Raw genomic sequence first — 12,941 nt, 5'->3', positions numbered from 1 at the left:
TTTTTTTTTTTGAAAAAGGAGAATTTAGCAAAAAAAAAAAAATGGCCAAGTATTACACAGTGTTTTCGGTGCCACATAATGAGAGACAGATGCCACACACAGCAATGGCACGGAGGCAGACTTGCCAATATTTATCTCCCACTAATTTTTTTTTTGGAAAAGGGAGAATGTACCCACCCCCAAAAAAAAAAATGGCCAAGTATTACACAGTGTTTTCGGTGCCACACAATGACAGACAGATGCCACACACAGCAATGGCACGGAGGCAGACTTGCCAATATTTATCTCCCACTAATTTTTTTTTGGGAAAAAGGAGAATTTGGCAAAAAAAAAAAAAATGGCAAGTATTACACAGTGTTTTCGGTGGCACACAATGAGAGACAGACACCACATACAGCAATGGCACGGAGGCAGACTTGCCAATATTTATCTCCCACTAATTTTTTTTTGGAAAAGGGAGAATTTAGCAAAAAAAATAAAAAATGGCCAAGTATTACACAGTGTTTTCGGTACCACACAATGACAGACAGATGCCACACACAGCAATGGCACGGAGGCAGACTTGCCAATATTTATCTCCCACTAATTTTTTTTTTGGTAAAAGGAGAATTTAGCAAAAAAAAAAAAAAAACTGGCCAAGTATTACACAGTGTTTTCGGTGGCACACAATGAGAGACAGATACCACACAGAGCAATGGCACGGAGGCAGACTTGCCAATATTTATCTCCCACTAATTTTTTTTTTGGAAAAGGGAGAATGTACCCCCCCCAAAAAAAAATGGCCAAGTATTACACAGTGTTTTCGGTGCCACACAATGACAGACAGATGCCACACACAGCAATGGCATGGAGGCAGACTTGCCAATATTTATCTCCCACTAATTTTTTTTTTGGAAAAAGGAGAATTTAGCAAAAAAAAAAACTGGCCAAGTATTACACAGTGTTTTCGGTGGCACACAATGAGAGACAGATACCACACACAGCAATGGCACGGAGGCAGACTTGCCAATATTTATCTCCCACTAATTTTTTTTTTTGGAAAAGGGAAAATGTATCCAAAAAAAAAAAAATGGCCAAGTATTACACAGTGTTTTCGGTGGCACACAATGAGAGACAGATACCACACACAGCAATGGCACGGAGGCAGACTTGCCAATATTTATCTCCCACTAATTTTTTTTTTGGAAAAAGGAGAATTTAGCAAAAAAAAAAAAAAAAAACTGACCAAGTATTACACAGTGTTTTCGGTGGCACACAATGAGAGACAGATACCACACACAGCAATGGCACGGAGGAAGACTTGCCAATATTTATCTCCCACTATTTTTTTTTTTTGAAAAAGGAGAATTTAGCAAAAAAAAAAAAATGGCCAAGTATTACACAGTGTTTTCGGTGCCACACAATGAGAGACAGATGCCACACACAGCAATGGCACGGAGGCAGACTTGCCAATATTTATCTCCCACTAATTTTTTTTTTGGAAAAGGGAGAATGTACCCCCCCAAAAAAAAAAAAATGGCCAAGTATTACACAGTGTTTTCGGTGCCACACAATGACAGACAGATGCCACACACAGCAATGGCACGGAGGCAGACTTGCCAATATTTATCTCCCACTAATTTTTTTGGGGGAAAAAGGAGAATTTGGCAAAAAAAAAAAAATGGCAAGTATTACACAGTGTTTTCGGTGGCACACAATGAGAGACAGACACCACATACAGCAATGGCACGGAGGCAGACTTGCCAATATTTATCTCCCACTAATTTTTTTTTTGGAAAAGGGAGAATTTAGCAAAAAAAATTAAAAATGGCCATGTATTACACAGTGTTTTCGGTACCACACAATGACAGACAGATGCCACACACAGCAATGGCACGGAGGCAGACTTGCCAATATTTATCTCCCACTAATTTTTTTTTGGGAAAAGGGAGAATTTAGCAAAGAAAAAAAAAATGGCCAAGTATTACACAGTGTTTTCGGTGCCACACAATGACAGACAGATGCCACACACAGCAATGGCACGGAGGCAGACTTGCCAATATTTATCTCCCACTAATTTTTTTGGGGGAAAAAGGAGAATTTAGCAAAAAAAAAAAAAAATTACAAGTATTACACAGTGTTTTCGGTGGCACACAATGAGAGACAGATACCACACACAGCAATGGCACGGAGGCAGACTTGCCAATATTTATCTCCCACTAATTTTTTTTTTGGAAAAGGGAGAATTTAGCAAAAAAAAAAAAATGGCCAAATATTACACAGTGTTTTCGGTGGCACACAATGACAGACAGATGCCACACACAGCAATGGCACGGAGGCAGACTTGCCAATATTTATCTCCCACTCATTTTTTTGGGGGAAAAAGGAGAATTTAGCAAAAAAAAAAAAAAACTGGGCAAGTATTACACAGTGTTTTCGGTGGCACACAATGAGAGACAGATACCACACACAGCAATGGCACGGAGGCAGACTTGCCAATATTTATCTCCCACTAATGTTTTTTTGGGAAAAGGGAGAATGTACCCCCCCCCCAAAAAAAATGGCCAAGTATTACACAGTGTTTTCGGTGGCACACAATGAGAGACAGATACCACACACAGCAATGGCATGGAGGCAGACTTGCCAATATTTATCTCCCACTAATTTTTTTTTTGGAAAAGGGAGAATGTACCCTCCCCCCCAAAAAAATGGCCAAGTATTACACAGTGTTTTCGGTGCCACACAATGAGAGACAGATGCCACACACAGCAATGGCACGGAGGCAGACTTGCCATTATTTATCTCCCACTAATTTTTTTTTTGGAAAAGGGAGAATTTAGCAAAAAAAAAAAAAATGGCCAAGTATTACACAGTGTTTTCAGTGCCACACAATGAGAGACAGATGCCACACACAGCAATGGCACGGAGGCAGACTTGCCAATATTTATCTCCCACTAATTTTTTTTTTGGAAAAGGGAGAATGTACCCCCCCAAAAAAAAAAATGGCCAAGTATTACACAGTGTTTTCGGTGCCACACAATGAGAGACAGATACCACACACAGCAATGGCACGGAGGCAGACTTGCCAATATTTATCTCCCACTAATTTTTTTTTTGGAAAAGGGAGAATGTACCCCCCCCCAAAAAAAAATGGCCAAGTATCACACAGTGTTTTCGGTGCCACACAATGACAGACAGATGCCACACACAGCAATGGCACGGAGGCAGACTTGCCAATATTTATCTCCCACTAATTTTTTTTTTGGAAAAGGGAGAATTTAGCAAAATAAAAAATGGCCAAGTATTACACAGTGTTTTCGGGGGCACACAATGAGAGACAGATACCACACACAGCAATGGCACAGAGGCAGACTTGCCAATATTTATCTCCCAGTAATTTTTTTTTTTGGAAAAGGAAGAATGTACCCCAAAAAAAAAAAAAAAAGGTCAAGTATTACACAGTGTTTTCTGTGCCACACAATGAGAGACAGATACCACACACAGCAATGGCACGGAGGCAGACTTGCCAATATTTATCTCCCTGCAGTTATCTCAGAAAAGTATGGCAGGCAGCTATAAAAAGGACTGCTGCACACAAAAGTGTGGACAAACACACAAGATAGCTGTGCAGAAAGGAAGGAAAAACAGGATTTGTGCTTTGAAAAAAGCAGTTGTTTTGCACAGCGGCGTACACACAGGCACAGCAACGCAGCTATCTGGGTCAGGGAGCCTTCTAGTGCAGCCCAATGAGCTACAGCGCTGAGGAAAAAAAAATGTAGCTTCCACTGTCCCTGCAATCAAAAGGTGGTGTTGGACAGTGGAAATCGCTACAGCACAAGCGGTTTGTAGCTTTATGTACCCTGCCTATAAGTATCCCTGCTTCCGAAGAAGCTGCAGCAACCTCTCCCTACGCTCAGATCAGCAGCAGTAAGATGGCGGTCGGCGGGAACGCCCCTTTATAGCCCCTGTGACGCCGCAGAAAGCAAGCCAATCACTGCAATGCCCTTCTCTAAGATGGTGGGGACTGAGATCTATGTCATCACGCTGCCCACACTCTGCGTCCACCTTCATTGGCTGAGAAATGGCGCTTTTAGCGTCATTGAGACGCAACTTTGGCGCGAAAGTCCCGTACCGCATGGCAGACCCCACACAGGGATCGGCTCGGTTTCATGAGACGCCGACTTTGCCAAAAGTCGGCGACTTATGAAAATGAACGATCCATTTCGCTCAACCCTAGCTAGGACGCACCCGTATGACGGGTAGGCCTGGAGTTCTTCCGGGACCCTAGAGTCGCCCCTCTCCAACTGTTGCCCCCTATGTCTGCTTAGGTGATTTAGGTGAGACAGCCTGCCTATAACTGACTGTCCTGCCATAGGTTTGAAGTAAGGCTTGGAGCTCAATACTTCCTCGGCGTTTCTGGCCACCGGCTACGCGCCTCAGTAGGATGTTGCCTCGGTCTTACAGCACGACTCCTACTGGTGTTATCTCCTTGTTGCGTTGATCTCGTTTCTCACTCTTCACAATAAACCTCGCTTCTTGTCCTTTCTTGGGATACCGTTGCAATGAAGAGCAGGCGTGGTCCCGTAACGTTCTTTCTGTTCACTAGACCTCTGTCAGGATCCCACCCCTGACAGGGACCCCCCTGAATCTTCCCCTGCAACACCCTCTGCCACAGGATGTTGCCTGGTTCCAACCCAGTCAGCTTTCTGTCTAACTTCCTATCTAACCCCCAGTTTTACCAGATTGTGAGGAGTGGCCTAATACATAGCACCCTTAGCTCCCCCTGGAGGCCAGACTGTGAAGTGTATTGGTGTCTGTGATACCTGGTCAGGTGAACTCCTTCAGTGCCATCAGATGTACCAATACCCCCCTTAGCGGCGGAGCATCAGTACTGCAACGACCAGGACTCTGGGGCGCTGCACTCCCCCCGTTTAAATCCAGTACTCCTGGACTGGGAAGAAAACAACAATACATGTCAGCAAAAAGACATACAATTTTTGAAATGCAATAACAAGTAATAAGTAATAAAAACAGTGCTTCCCTTTATGGGAGGTGAAGACTCTTAAAGATTACAAACATGGTTAAATACTTTAAATAACATACCATAAATAACTTCTATTACCCAACCGGGTATTCTACTTAGTGCAATCACTGAACAATAATTTAACTTTGCCTCTAAGGACGTATAAGCTGAATCCACTAAAGGCTTACTCATAAAACACTACAATGTTAATCAACTTTTCTTCATTTTCCAACTTTACATTCGCAGGACCGCCTGTCTATCTGCCCCAGGCCTACTGCCTCTCGCTCTTTTGCAGGACCGCCTCGTTCCTCATCTGGGCCTACTGCCTTTCTCTTTCTATACACAGTATAGGACTTATCAACCTTCTCTCAGCACAAGATCACTGAGCCATCTCTGTATGGCTCCTAGGAGGACTTACCAATTAACCCCGTACGGGTTAACTTCCTGCCCTCATTCTCTAACACATTATTAAACATTTCCTACAATCAACTAACTGACTACATATAACTTTTACATATAAATATTATCATTACTTCTTTTAAGGCAACAATATACTTTAAGTGCTATTGGTGAACGTTCCCTTTAAGAGGGAACCAAGTCTCTTGGAGGTAGTGCAACTTCTCAAGCTGCAAGTTCGTATAAGGCAGGGACTCCTGTACTGTTTCCAGGAACAGTTTCTTCGCAAAGAGTCCTTTTCCTTGTAAAACCAGTAGGGAGCACCTTTAAGAAGGTGCAAACTATTTACAATAAGTTTGTAATCATGCAGTGTTCATGATCCAGCAGTTCTTTTCAACAGTGATAAACAGGAAACAAAACAAAAAGGCAAAAATAGGGATCCCGGGTAAACTAAGGGATCCCTTTAAGAGTTAACCCTAGTCGGGTTGTAGCAGCAGAAAAACACATGGAAAGACAAACAGTTAACTATATACAGTATGTCGAGCTTTAGGGCTTCATAGTAAGTTGCAAGACATCAGCCGATAGTGGACGCCTCCGATAGTGGACGCCTCCTGACCACGGAGGCTTCGGTCCCTGGTCTCCGGCTGATGCGGTGTCAATTTCAGTGGTTGGTCTCTCGGGTGCAGTCAGATCACCCGTTGTCTGGATTCGAAGGCTAACCCTGGTTGAAAGCTCGGTAGCCGCAACAAGGCGTACTGTGGCGATAGTAGCAAGATCTGTCAAGTCCGGATCGGTCATGGTCGGGGCAACAGGTGACACCTCCACAGGCCCACATCATTGGACGTTCCGAGCGCACCATCCTTGTGCACTCCGGTGGCGGGTGTAGGTCACCTGGTCCCCCCTTTGCAATAATGGATCACCATATCAGTTGCGGAAGGGAGTCTTCACATTGTAACTGGTAACGAAGACGTCAGTTGGTAGTCCCAGTTCCTGTATGGAGCCCCAACCCCGCTTTGGGTGAAAGGCCAGCACAGTTCCCCGCTTTACCATGTCTTTCCTGCCGTGTGCAGGCTTTGGGTGTTGCGCTGTTGGTGGGTCAATTTGTTCTGTCTCTTCGGTTTTTCCAGTGTAGAATTAAGCATTGTTTATATTGTTCCCAAGTGAGCACAGCAAGGGTGAGGCCCTCCTCCCGGGCTCCATCTAGCCCAAGCCGGGGGGTGTCCCACTGGAAGATCACCCCCTCTGAGCTCACATCTAAGGGTTCCCCCATCTTGGTCGGTAGCGGAGGCACCAGCTTCTCCATCGTGTCGGGGGGTTAGCACCACCAGCTCCGCTGAGAGGAACCGGTCACTGTCGGAGTGAGGAGCAGTCATGGGAGCGGGATCGGTCGGTAGGGCAAGAACGCTTTCCTTACCTGCATCTGATGTGGTTCCACCGGTGCCGATCTGCCCCACTGACGAGGACACTGGAGTCGGCAGCAGCTCGGACAGCGGTTCTTCCAAGACATCCCCCCAACACGGCTCTGCCCTCCATGGCTCCGCACCTGCTGGCTCCGTGGTCGGGATAGGTGGGTTCGGCTCCTAAGCCGGCGGCTCCAAGGAGCTTGGGTCCTTCAACTGCGGTGGGTTCGGGTCCGTCTCCGGTCGGTGGGGATAATCCGGGATCACTGCGTCACCGCTCAGGTACTCGCTGGTCACCTTCGCTGTCTCGAGATCGGCAGCCGTGCATGCACCTGACTCCGCCATTTCTTCGAGGCCGAGGCCACTCTGGTCTCGGCTCTTGCCGTTGCAAGCCAGGGGGCGATTCCTCTGTTTCTGGGCAGGTCGTCATCTCGCAGCAAAAGTCGGAGGGGGTGGTCACCACTTTTGGCGCCGTTTTGATAGTCTCTGCCCATGGCACGCCCTTCTTCTCCTTCGGCACAGCAATGGCGGCGGTTTTGGTGGGAATTTTTGGCGGCAAAGGCAATACACAGTCTTTGCAATAAGTCACAGTCCAAGCACAATAAATCACAGTTCCAAGGCACACATGACCTGATTCTTCAGGCTTAAGTAGATCCTGTTCGTGATGCTAAGTTGGAGTGCCCCCACTGCCACAGGGCCGAGGGGTACCCGGTACCGGGCCTCTCTGTCTCGGTTCTGGGATTGTCACGGTGGCTAGACCCGGTCCGTGACCCTGCTGAGGGGCGTCCAGTAAAAGTTGAGAATGATGTGGTGTGGTGCAGGTCACGATGAATAACGAGGACACAGGGTTGCAGTCTCTTTACCTCTTTGCTGAAGGTTTCAGGGTCCTCAATCCAGAGTACGGTTAACCGGGCTGTCTGAGACCGGCCAGTCCGATGGCACCTCCAGAGTTCCCTTTGCAGGTGGAAATCTGTGCCTTCCTTCTAGCGCTTGTGTGTTGTAGTCCTTCCCTGCTGAGCACCACGGGATAGTCCTCACAACTGTTGTGTCTGTTTCTGAAGTTCTATCACAACTAGTGTTGAGCATTCCGATACCGCAAGTATCGGGTATCGGCCGATACTTGCGGGTATCGGAATTCCGATATCGAGATCCGATACTTTTGTGGTATCGGGTATCGGTATCGAAACAACATTAATGTAAAAATGTGTAAAAGAGAGAATTAAAATAAAAAAATATTGCTATACTCACCTCTCCGACGCAGCCTGGACCTCAGCGAGGGAACCGGCAGCGTTGTTTGCTTAAAATTCGCGCTTTTCCTTCCTTACGTGAAGTCCCGGCTTGTGATTGGTCGCGTGCCGCCCATGTGGCCGCGACGCGACCAATCGCAGCAAGCCGTGACATAATTTTAGGTCCTTCAGGATTTTAAAATTACGTTCTGGCTTGTGATTGGTCGCGTCGCGGTCACATGGGCGACGCGACCAATCACAAGCCGTGACGTCACGGGAGGCTGGACACGCGCGCATTTTAAAATGCGCGCGTGTCCTGCCTCCCGTGACGTCCCGGCTTGTGATTGGTCGCGTCGCCCATGTGGCCGCGACGCGACCAATCACAGCAAGCCGTGACGTAATTTTAGGTCCTTCAGGATTTTAAAATTACGTTCTGGCTTGTGATTGGTCGCGTCGCGGTCACATGGGCGACGCGACCAATCACAAGCCGTGACGTCACGGGAGGCAGGACACGCGCGCATTTTAAGCAAACAACGCTGCCGGTTCCCTCGGTGAGGTCCAGGCTGCGTCGGAGAGGTGAGTATAGCAATATTTTTTATTTTAATTCTTTCTTTTACACATTAATATGGATCCCAGGGCCTGAAGGAGAGTTTCCTCTCCTTCAGACCCTGGGAACCATCAGGAATACCGTCCGATACTTGAGTCCCATTGACTTGTATTGGTATCGGGTATCGGTATCGGATTGGATCCGATACTTTGCCGGTATCGGCCGATACTTTCTGATACCGATACTTTCAAGTATCGGACGGTATCGCTCAACACTACTCACAACTGATTCTGATGTTCTTCTCCGTCCCCCAGATGATATGGCTAGGACGCACCCGTATGATGGGTAGGCCTGGAGTTCTTCCGGGACCCTAGAGTCGCCCCTCTCCAACTGTTGCCCCCTATGTCTGCTTAGGTGATTTAGGTGAGACAGCCCGCCTATAACTGACTATCCTGCCGTAGGTTTGAAGTAAGGCTTGGAGCTCAATACTTCCTCGGGGTTTCCGGCCACCGGCTACGCGCCTCAGTAGGATGTTGCCTCGGTCTTACAGCATGACTCCTACTGGTGTTATCTCCTTGTTGCGTTGATCTCGTTTCTCACTCTTCACAATAAACCTCGCTTCTTGTCCTTTCTTGGGGTACCGCCGCAATGAAGTGCAGACGCGGTCCCGTAATGTTCTTTCTGTTCGCTAGACCTCTGTCAGGATCCCACCCCTGACAGGGACCCCCCTGAATCTTCCCCTGCAACACCCTCTGCCACAGGATGTTGCCTGGTTCCAACCCAGTCAGCTTTCTGTCTAATTTCCTATCTAACCCCCAGTTTTACCAGATTGTAAGGAGTGGCCTAATACATAGCACCCTTAGCTCCCCCTGGAGGCCAGACTGTGAAGTGTATTAGTGTCTGTGATACCTGGTCAGGTGAACTCCTTCAGTGCCATCAGACGTACCAATACCCCCCTTAGCAGCGGAGCATCAGTACTGCAACGGCCAGGACTCTGGGGCGCTGCATCAGTCTCCTGTCACTAAATTAATAATCAGTATTTATTTGCTGAGAAAATGTGTCTGCACCACAATATTTGCAGAAAGGATTCAGATTCAGAAATGTGGGCTGATGTCTAGACCACACTATTAGCAGAAAGGATCTAGATTCAGAAATGTGACCTGGTGTCTGGCCCACACAATTAACACAAACGATTTAGATTCTGAAATATGACCTGGTGTATGGCCCGCACTATTAGCAGAAAGGATTTAGTTTCAGAAATGTGGCCTGATGTTTGGCCCACTCTATTATCACAAATGATTTAGATTCTGAAATGTGACCTGGTCCCTCCCACACTATTAGCACAAACGATTTAGATGCTAGAAGGTCGATTTCACACAGGATCCTATCTATCTGAACTATCTGACTACTTGCAGCAGCAGGAGCAGCCTCTCTGTTGCACTGACAAAAAGGCAAAAAAGCAACATGTCTGTTTTATATATGGAGAGGGAAATGTGACTTCAGCAGCCAATGACAGAAGCCCTTATGTCTGGATGTTGTGGATAGGGTCTGTGCCCTGATTTGCTGCCGGAATATCCACACAATAAGGTAATAAAATACATATATACATTCTGCCACTACTCTGACCTCTCCCCAGTCCCTCCCTTCATCAAACACATTCTCCCTGCTCATCATACAGCACCACTATCCTATCCAAATGTCCTACCAAAAGCATTAGTGGAAAAACAATGATTTAGTGAGCTTTGATTAAATTTTGTTGATTTTGAGGAAAAATGCTCAGGAATCCAAACACGAAACCAAATGTGAAATGTTCATGCCGAATTTGACAGTGGCGAACTTTTTCCGAACAAGTTCACTCATCTCTACTTGCCATAGAAATGTTACCATTTCTCCAAGTAGACATGGAGGATTTCTGACGATTCATGGTGGCAGTCATCCCTCTGTTCTCGGTCCCCAGCCGCCACTATTTCTCCTAGTGTGGTGTCCCCGCCTTGCTCCAGCACGTATCCAGACATATCGCCCGTGCCCTTACCAATGCACTTACTGGGATTGTCCACTAAATGACCGACACGTGGACTAGCGCTTGTGGTCAGGTAAGCTACATTTCCCTGGCAGCACACTTGGTGAATATTGTGGAGGCTGGTGCTGAATCCCAACCTGGCATGTCACATGTGCTACCGACGCCGAGTATTGCTTGCCCTACTTTTGTCATGGTTTCCTCCACTTCCTAAGGCACTTCCTGCAATATCTTCCTCCATCTCCGATGTGCTATGTCAGAGCACGTCATCCACATCAAGTCGAAGCTCTGCAGCACTGCCATAGCAAAGCGGCAACAAGTTCTGATGAAGGTAATTTGTCTAGGAGACAAACCGAACACCTTGGCAGAGTTTTTGAAAGGAATAACAGACCAGACTGATCTGTTGCTCTTGCTGCTGAACCTACAACCAGGCATGGTTACGTGTGATAATGGCTTTAACCTGGTGGCGACTGTAAAGCTTGGCAAGCTCACACACTGTAAAGCCTGGCCTACATGCTCAACTTGGTAGTACAGCAGTTTCTAACAACCTACCCAGATTTGCAAGAACTTCTGGTCAATGTCCTCCACCCATTTCTACAAATCAGCTACAGCTGCCACCGCTCTGGCAGTGCTGCAGCAGCGCATACAAATGCCAGATCACCTACTGGTGTGCAAAGTGACCCGTGGCACCATCTTGTGACCGCAATTTGTGACTGAACAGAAGTCAAAAGTTACATCACAAGTACTCAATGCAAGTCTGAGAGCCAAAACTAGGCTCTCTTAGACTTGTATTGAGTTGTGAGCTCTTGCTCACTCCTTGAAACAGAGGAGTGATCATGCAGGTAACACAAACTGATAGAGAACGATGGGACCAGCGGCTATAGAAGGAGAAAACGGTCGCAGATAAGTATCAGACTGAGTGCAGGGACCATAGATTTAAAGCACCACTCCAGCAGTAAAATAAAATAAAAAGCGCTGGAGTGGTTCTTTAAATAGGCTGCAGGTTACCATTGCTTACCATCTATTTTTCCTTAGCTGAATAGGTTGAGGTCACTCGTATATTAAAAAGGCTGTGTTTGCATTATAGAGCTGAAAATACAGGTGCTTCTCAAAAAATTAGAATATCATCATAAAGTTAATTTATTTCAGTTCTTCAATACAAAATGTGAAACTTATATATTATATAGACTCATTATTACAAATAGAATGATATATTTCAAGTTTATTTCTGTTAATGTTGATGATTATCGCTTACAGTCAATGAAAACACAAAAGTCATTATCTCAGTAAATAAGAATACTTTATAACACCAGATTATAAAATGATTCTAAAATCTGAAATGTTGGCCTACTGAAATATATGTTCAGTAAATGCACTCAAAACTTCATCAGGGCTCCTTTTGCATCAATTATTGCATCAATGGCAAATAGGAGAAAAAGTAGTACCAGGCGATAATTTTACTAAAAAACAGTATAAATCTTTATTAAATATCAAAAAGAATAAATAAACCACATTAAATAAAGTATCCCATACTCTATCCCCTTGAAAAAGCTGTGTCGGGGCTGACATCCGTCCTTGGGGTGACTACCTCTCTATCTCACAGACCTGGGTAAGCTTGTCCCCTTGCATTTTGTAGGTATTATCCTGTGTGCTGCATGTTTATTTAATTAATATGGGGGCATCCTTTTTCCATGGTCTTGTTTTTGCATCATGACTATAATATAATGCCTGATACCTTGCATTGCTGAGGTGGTTACCTCTCTTCCTCTCTGTACCTCTGTGGAGTATGGGTTACTTTATTTAATGTGGTTTATTTATTCTTTTTGATATTTAATAAAGATTTATACTGTTTTTAGTAAAATTATCGCCTGGTACTACTTTTTCACCTATTTGCCAAGTTTTTTGGAGTTGGTGTAGCTGTTTTAGGGTGGGCCACCATAGGTGCCACATTCTCCTAGCATTTGATATGCAGCTGGGTTGGTTTCTAATTACTGCATCAATGCGGCGTGGCGTGGAGGTGATCAGCCTGTGGAACTGCTGAGGTGTTATGGAAGCCAAGGTTGCTTTGATAGCAGCCTTCTGCTCATCTGTGTTGTTGGGTCTGGTGTCTCTCATCTTCCTCTTGACAATACCCCATAGATCCTCTATGGGGTTAAGGTCACATGAGTTTTCTGGTCAATCAAGCACAGTGATACTGTTGTTTTTAAACCAGGTATTGGTACTTTTGGCAGTGTGGACAGGTGTCAAGTCCTACTGGAGAAATTTCCATCTCCCAAAAGCTTGTTGGCAGAGGGAAGCAGGAAGTGCTCTAAAATTTCCTGGTAGACGGCTGCGCTGAGTTTGGTCTTGATAA

Source organism: Ranitomeya variabilis, chromosome 1, assembly GCF_051348905.1.
Source record: "Ranitomeya variabilis isolate aRanVar5 chromosome 1, aRanVar5.hap1, whole genome shotgun sequence".
Classification (NCBI taxonomy): domain Eukaryota; kingdom Metazoa; phylum Chordata; class Amphibia; order Anura; family Dendrobatidae; genus Ranitomeya; species Ranitomeya variabilis.
Note: the sequence above shows the minus strand (reverse complement) of the source record.